The sequence below is a fragment of the Pteropus alecto genome, unplaced genomic scaffold (genome assembly GCF_000325575.1).
Source record: "Pteropus alecto unplaced genomic scaffold, ASM32557v1 scaffold276, whole genome shotgun sequence".
Taxonomy (NCBI): domain Eukaryota; kingdom Metazoa; phylum Chordata; class Mammalia; order Chiroptera; family Pteropodidae; genus Pteropus; species Pteropus alecto.
Window position 1 is genome coordinate 6,987,682 of NW_006438074.1, and position 8,741 is coordinate 6,996,422.

Consider the following 8,741-nt stretch of genomic DNA (forward strand, 5'->3'; position numbering starts at 1 on the left):
AGAAAGATGAGGCCTCGTCAATTCAGGAAGCTGCAAGGAAACTTCTGGGCTGAGGGGATGTGGGTGGGACATGAATAGCGCAGCCTTCAGGTCCTATTAATGGTACCACTTCTCTTAAATATGCTAGATCAGTTGTATTACTACCATCTGGGGTCCAGTGGACCCAGTTTTAGTTATTTTTTAAAGCACTTGTAACTTTTGTAAAGCATAAGATATTTCTTGACTTTTATTCTTTTTAAGATATCTTCTAAAGCACAGAGATAAAATTTACTTTAAAAACAAACAAACAAACAAGCAAAAAATGCCTACAGCACCTGATATTCCTAAGTGGCCTCCCATCCAAGTACTAACCAGGTCCAACTTTGCTTAGCTTCCGAGATTAGTCGAGATTGGGCATGTTCAGGGTGGCATGGCTATAGACAAAATTTACTTATTATTTAAAGATAGACTATAACTCATTCTATCTTGCCATTATGATATGGGTGCATTGGAACCTTTTCATAAATGTAAGATATATTATGGGATCTTATTTTTTCTTATGTCTTGAAACAATTATTTTGTCATCCTAGGAATTATTTTATCCTTACTTATCAATTATTCCCAACTATGCTGAAAAAAAAAAACTAAAATAATAAGAAAACTAAAGAATGATGGGATTACTTAGAAAGATGATGCAATAGTATAATAAGTCATCAGTGTTTTAGCACCCTCCAGTTTTCTCAATTCATTGCCTAAATTATTATATCATTTTTGCAAGAAGATATAAAAGAAGACCAGAAACACCACCTTCGTGGCCTGCTTTTAGTTTAGTTTCATTAGATATAACTGACAATTGTGAATTTTTCATTTCCTACTTATAATGGCAAAGAAAGGCAGAGGAAGAGGTTTTACAGTTATTACACGAGTCAGCAGATGAATGCAAAGAAGCAGTAATACTCTAGAATATAAGCAAATGATGATGGTGAAATTGATTATATAAGAAGAACCTTAGCTTATAAATCTTTAGATTACGATATTCTAGATGAGTTTTTACAAACTCAGTTATCAATTAAGAATATGTTTTTAAGGACAAGAAGGAAATATGGTATTTTCATCTAGTCACTCAACAAGATGGACTTAATTATACAACATTGTATGACAAAAGCCTAACCTTCCTATTTTGCTAAAAAGACATATGACAATATTCTTTAATCTTTTGGATTTTCGTGCACCAAAATTTACTTGAAGTGGTTTGTGAATATTGAAGGCAGGTGTGTATGCAAAGAAGAAATAGATGATATAGAAATGGAAATACTAATTATACTGAAAATTTTAAATTATGTTTATAAATCTGAAAATGAAAAGGTTTTGCAATTATGGAGAAAAGAAGATGGTCATACTTTCTTCAACAAAATTATGAGCCACCAAAACTTTCAAAAGTATTATGTTTCAATGATGCAAATGCAGACAAAACAACCATAAGGAATGATAAGCTAGATCAATTCGAGATACATTTGAAATCTGCAATCAGTATTCGTGAGATGAGTGTGTTCCAGGTTCATGACATTTGATGAGTGGATGGCTTCAGTCAAAGTCTGTTGTCTTTTTCAGGTATGTCACATTCAAACTAGGAAAATATAGAATAAAATTTTGAATTTATTATATTTAAATTCTCATTAACATTTCTAACAAAGTTGTTTTTCACTACGCGTGCTGGTGAGCCACCAAGGGGGCTCCCACTGATCCCCCCTCCTGGTGTTCATACCCTTGTATGGTTCCCTTCCGCATCGTACCAGGGTTGGTCTGTGTGACCAAAAGAAGATGGCAGAAATGATGGTTTGTCGCTCCTGAGATTAGGTTACAAAAGACTGTGGCTTCCATCTTGGGCTTTCTCATCGATCACTTGCTCTGGGGGGAAGTGAGCTATCTGTTGAGAGAAGAACGGAAGTATCAAGCCGACAGTCAGTGCAGAACTGAGGTCTACTAACAAATATGTGGGTGAGATTGGAAGTGGGTCCTCTAGCTGTAGATGACGTTATCTGGCTGATAGGTGGACTGCAACTACAACTAGCTATGTTATTTATGAAGTCAAGAGCAAAATAAAAATGGGGGGGGCCCTACTTTTTAAAAAATTATTAAAAATTTTAAGACAGCAACAGCAGAGGATTAAGCTAAATGTGGGACTTTTTGTGCCTATGAAGCTGGCCCTAAATGCAATCTCTTGAGAGACCCTGAGCCAGAACCACACAGCTAAGCCACTCCCAGATTCCTGACCCATAGAAACTGTGAGATAATATTTGTTGTTTTAAGCTAAGTTTTGGGAGTAATTTGTTATGTAGTAATAGATAAATATATCATCCCTTTATTTCTACTTCTGTATATTATTTGTAAAACGACTTAAAAATATAAAAACATAAAATGAGTCCATCAGACCCAGACAGTAAATGGTGATAACTATTTTTCCTGGGCTTCTGAGAGTTAAAGGGATGAGAGTGATCCAATTAGTGGCAAATTTAGTTCCATGTTCTCTCCTGCCTCAGTGCCTTTGTACATGTTGTTTGCCATGCCCAAAATTATTTCCCCCTGCTCTTTGTCCAGCTTAAACATCACATCCTCAGGAAAGCTGATCCTCCAGACTGAGTTAGGCATCTTTTTAAATAACTTCCCAAACAATGCTTTCTCCAGAGAACTCAAGCATGTTGGTTATGGGCCTGAAGACATGGGAAAGTCTCCTTGCCTAATGAGCTCTGGTGTAAACAATATAGACTAAAAAAGCAGGCAAATGAAAGATAAACCAGGTGAGCGGAGAAAATTCATACACATGGAAATGGGAGTTAACCTTCAGTAATACACAAAATGGCACATGTGAATGTAGCATATGCTTCTGACTCTTAATACTAATAGATTTAAGAGGATGCCCAAATTTTTGATGTGCATACAAAATATGAGGACCACCCTTGGTAGTTAACCTTAGTGGTTAAGCCTCAGTTCTTCATGCGCAAAATGGGACTAATAATACTGACCTCATAGGCTGGCCCCGAGGATATGAAATCACATAGGGAAAGTGTTTATCAAAAAGTTCAGCTGTTAGTAGCATAAGGTATTGGATTCAAGTTCTGAGTCTGCTGCTTGTTACTGGTTATGAGAGTTATGTAACCTCCTAAAGTCTCAGTTTCTTCCTTAGTAAGAAAGGGAAAGTAATGGCACCTACCTCGTAGAGTAAATGCCAGTGTGTATTAGTGTCTGTGTGTTTGGCATTTGCTAAGCCCTCCTAGTTACTACTACTGTCATCATTAATTTTGAGACCAGGTCACAGAAAAGTAACCAAGTATAAAGGGAGATTTTCCTGTAGGTGGAAGAGAGAGGGAAAGAAAGAGAAAGAGACTAATAGAGATGATTGCCAAGAATATTTCCATAAAGATGTGCATTATTCATAGTGATCATAATTGACACTGGTCTCTTTCAGGGGCTCCTTTCTCACCATCCTGGCACCACATGGCTTGCACCTCATTCCAGTATGTTCTTGATTTCTCCTACCTGAAGGTGCCTAAGAAAGGGAAATACCAGAAATAAATTTTTGTGACATCAAGATTCTGGGTTAAAACAGAACTACCCTGTGATCCAGTGATTCCACTTCTGGTTATTTATCTGAAGAAAATGAAAACACTACCTTGAAAAGATATCTGCACCCCAAGTTTATTGCGGCATTATTTATGATAGCTGACATATGTCCATCGATGCACGAATGGATAAAGAAAATGTGGTATGCGTATACAATAAAATATTATTCAGCTATAAAAAATAAGGAAATCTTGCCATTTGCAACAATGTGGATAGACCTTGAGGACATTATGCTAGGTGAAATACGTCGGACAGAGAAAGACAAATACAGTATGATTTCACCGATGTGAAATCTAAAAACAAAACAAAAGCTGAGATCATAGATAAAGAAAACAGATGGGAGGTTGCCAGAGGTAGGGGGGTGAGGGTGGGCAAAATGGGTGAAAATGGTCAAAAGGTACACATTTCCAGTTATAAAATGAATAAATCCTGGGGTTATAATATACAGCATGGTGACTATAGTTAACAATACTGTATTGTGCATTTGAAAGTTGCTAAGAGAGTAGATCTTAAAGGTTCTCATCACAAGGGAAAAATGTGTAACTACATGAGGTGACAGATGTCAACTAAACTTGTGGTGATCATTTCTCAACATATACATGTATCAAAGCGTTATGTTGTACATCTTGGGCTAAAACATTGTTATATGTCAGTTGTACCTCAAAAAAAAAAAGGGTCTGAGTGTCTGGTCCTAAGGCCATTAATATTTTTGAATATGAGGGAGCTGGACAGGCAGAGTTAGAGGGAAGCCACAGCTGAACACTCCAGACTCCCTTGCATTATGCATTATCCATGGTTCTTTTATTTGTCAACTCAAGGTATCATAATAATGAAAGTCTGTACTGCTAGTTGTCCCCAGCTTTTTATTCTTCCTTAGTAACATAAACTCTGACTTTTAGCTGGCCACCTTGGCCACCTTGAGCTAAGAAGACTACATGTTTTTCAGCCTTCTTTGTAGCTAGATGTGATCACATGACTATGTTCTAGTCAATGGATAAAATAAAATGTGACTTCTGGAAAGTATCCTTAAGAGAGAGGCATGCTCTTCTTTTACTCTTTTTCCTTCTTGTTGACTGGAAAACAGATGTGATGGCTAGAGCGTGAGCAGCTATCTTGGACCATGAGGTAGATTTATGAGGTAGAAGCTGCTTATTAAGAATGACAGAGCGATACTAGAAGGAGTCTGGGTTAGAGGGAGCTACCCTAGACTTTGAAGAGAGTTTGTGTACAAAAGAGAGAAATAAGCTTCTAAATTGTTTAAGTCACCCTCATTATTTTTGTCATGGATTTTTTTTTCAGTTTTATTGAGGTATAATTGAAAAGTTGTGAGATATTTACAGTGTACAACATGATGATTTAATATATGTATATATTGTGAAAAGATTCTACCATAGAGTTAATTGACACAGCCATCACTTCACGTATTTACATTTTTTTTTTTTTTTTTTGGTGAATTGTCATTTATATTTAAAATTTAAGGACTGACTTTGGTAAGGTTACTTTTGTGGGTCAACCTCATTTTCTTAATGGGACTAATAATACCTACATTAGCTCAATGCTAAGTGTTACTGCAAGTTAGTCATAAATCTAGAAATGGAACCCAGGTTTCTGAGCTCAGTGATATATTTGAAAAGAGTCTTGGACTCAGACCCAACTCACTTTTTTTTCTGTTGGTACTGTCATCACGAGTGAAGCAAACATAAATCAAGGTATATTTATGTTATAGAAGCCCTTTTCTCCAAAGTCCCATTTAAGATCTACCTTCTTATTGAGACTTCTCTGCCCATTATGTGTATAAGTGAGTCCCTGCCTTCCGAGTCCACAAAATACATAATAGGCTTTGCTTTTAAATGTGGTCTCCAGGTATCTGGTATCTGTCTGCGCTGTGTCTTAAATTAGATTGTGACCTCTCAGAGGGATGAGTGTGCATCCAAAGATTTCTATATGAGAGATGCTTCAAAGTGTTTGTTAAAATGAATGGAAAGATTCTATTCTGAATATGAGACAAGGCAAGTGTCCTCTGAATTATACCGAAACACAAATATATTTGAAATGAGTGTTCTTAGTTAGTACTAAATATTTGAGGCCCTCAGGCCTCAATATGGAATATAAAGTATTATTTTTCTTCTACTGAGATATCCCTTTGCAAATAGTAGTCTCACAGGACCAGGAGTATGGCTGAAACTGGACAGACCAGATGCCAGGATAGCTGGATTTATTTTTGGACCATAAGCCTGGCCTTCAGGGAAAGAAGGAACTTGTCAATTTCACTCTTTGCTTGGATCAGAAGATTGAGCCTGGCAGAGAGATACTGTTTGGGACTAATTGTTCTCTGGATTTTCTAACCTTCTCTGGGCTTGGGAGGAGTCGGGAGAAGAAAATACATCATTTGAACGATGGCCATGGTTACGACAGGCCCTGCATGCCAACCAGAAGGAAAGAAAATACTTGCTGAGCAAAGTAACTGGAAAGCAGTTGCTCATATTTTAAACTAAGCTACATGTTCAAAATCCAGAATAATATAGGCTTTTGGACCAACAATCACTTGGAAAAAAGCTTTCTGGCTGGAAAGCAGCATGTGGTGTTACGGATGGAAAGGACGATTGCAGTGCCTTTTCCCTGGGCATTTGGTGCTGCCAGATACTGGGGGCCATCTCAAGCATATTTACTTACTCCAACAGATTTCTCAATAATTCCAGCAACAGAAAGGAATTGACCAGCTTGATGGGGTGCATGTGACCAGGTGGTGGAGTCAGGACAAACCTGTCAGGCTGCTGAGCCCGATGCTAACATTTTCATCCTGCCGAGGCCTTGGTGGGTAAACATTTAGGTGGACACATGGGAATTGATGTAAGTGCTACATGAGGCACAGTGGTACTGGACAAATGTCACAAGTCCAGCTGGGCAAATCCCCAGGATGTCAGATCACAAGGGCTGTTTCCAGGAAAAGCTGACCCTTACTGTTTCCATGTGCTTCCCCTGATGCTTAGTGAAGCTCAGAAGTCTCAGTTCCCTTGCAGGCCACTTAAGAAATTCCCAGCGAGCACACAGGGCACGTCTAACCCTATGGTATTTGAGATGGAACATCACGGTCATCACATGATAGAGGCAGAATTAGACTCTGAAAACCTGGGCTTGAAACTTGGATGTCATTTACCAGCCAAATGAGTCCAGGAAAGTCACAGTCTCATGGAGTATCCATTTACCTTCCCATGAAGTTGGATCTATCTACTTCACAGGATCATTCTGAGGACAAAATGAGATGAGGTATTTGTCCTGCCCTCGTCGTATGTTGGATGGTGGTATTTCTAACTTAATCAGTCTAAGGGCTTTAGATACTCCATCTCTTTTAACCCTGACAAAAACTTATGAGGTGGATGATATTTTTATCCCCATTTTACAGAGCAGGAAAACTGGACCCGACAAGTAAAGTGACTTGTCAAGGTTATACCACTAGGTGGCAGACCCAGGATTTGAACCCATTCTGTCTAGCTCCAGAGAGCAAGACTGAGCACGGCACTACTCTTCAGCAGAGGAAACTAGGCAGTTCTCTTAGAGGTGTTCTTCATTTTTGTTTGGAGAATCACAAGTACTTTGTTAATGTTCTAGCATCCAGTTTAGGCTTTTTAATTTGAAGGCACTGAGGAGAGTTGAAGCTTTTTAAGCAGGGAGTGGTGCATTCAGGTTTGCTTTTTGGAAGAGTGGAGGCTGCAGGGTGGAGGCTAGATGGGGCAGGAGAGGGGAGTGGGCAAAACTGAATGCAGGAGTTGGGTGGGAAGTTCATTCATACAACCCAGGAGAGAAGTCATAGGGGAGCAGAGCTAACCTTTGTCAGTTCCTCTCAGGCCCAGGCAGGGAGGAGGAGTTAATGGCTGGTGCTGCTTCCAGTCTGGCTGGAGAAAAGAATTTTTCCTCCTGAAGTGAGTGGTCCATACTAATGAAGGTAAACTTGAAAGGTTGTACTACACGTGAGAAGAGAAACCATGGTTCTCTTGGGTGGATGCAGTGGACTACCTTGCTCTGGTCCTCGAGCTGGTGGGATGCAGCTGTGACCATTCATTCCTAAAATGGCCCTCCGGGGACTACCCTAGGCAGAGCCCTCCAACATCTGACTGGACCCTTTGCTGCACTGTCATCACCAAGTGGATGGGGCATCCAGGAGAGCTTTAGCCTCCCTTCTCTGACCCCTCTTTGGGGTCTTTGCACCCATAGACTACCTCTCTCATCAATGCTCTTTCCTCCCTCTCCTCTGACCTTTCCCAGGGCTCCTAGGCCGCAGAGAGGCTGCTCATTGGCCCTCTAGTTCAAGGCAGGGAGCCAGAAAGCCTGGGTTCCAATCCTATGAGCATAACCCATAACCACAGGGGCCCTCCCCAGCTGGCAGATGCCTAAAACAGTGCTTCACTTTGTCTCCTCGACACTTCTCTCGAGGCAATCAGTGTAGAACTTGGGATGTCACCTCCTGAAAGCTTTTTTGAAAGAAATGAACGTGCCCACTCCCCACTCCCAACGCTGGTCACAGCTTGCCCTGTGCGGATCATCTGGCGACTTTCTAGTTCTTGATGCAGCGGCGAACAGATTTCTCAGCGCCTCTGCGCTCTTGTACCCTCATCTGAAAAATGGGGCTAGGAGTATTTTCCCTGCCTATTTCACTGGGCCGTTGTGACAACTCACGTACTCATGCTGAAACCTATACATACGTAAGGTATTGTTATTTGTAGGCATTCTGGTAGGTTAAGGCTGCTGGAGCTCTCTTAGGCTTACTCAGACAGAAGTGAAGGGAGAAATTTCCTCTAGATCCCGGTCTCTCCCAGAGCCAACTGCTGCGGAGTAACCGGGTGTCGCTCCTCAGTGGGATTGACCGCGAGCCGCCCCTCTTTCCTCTCTCCCATTGGCTTTCACCTGCCGGAGAGGAGGCTGCTACGGGCCTCTCGGCCCGTCAATCAAGGCCGCAGGGCTCCGCCCCGCCCCTCCTGGGGGTTTATAACGGGAATTCCCATGGCCCAGGCTCTGGCATCCAACCTGCTGCCGACCCGGCCCCGCGGATCCCAGCGTCTGCCGCGCGCAGAGCACACGCTCGCGCTCTAGCTCCCTCCTCCGCGGTTCATGACCGCGCGCTCTGCCCGCAGCCTCAGCCAGCC

General features: G+C 41.1%; 1 pseudogene; it reads right to left on the reverse strand.

Annotated features, from left to right (window-relative positions):
- Positions 1-302: 302 nt before the first annotated feature.
- LOC112482488 lies at positions 303-421 on the reverse strand (annotated as a pseudogene).
- Positions 422-8,741: the final 8,320 nt, after the last annotated feature.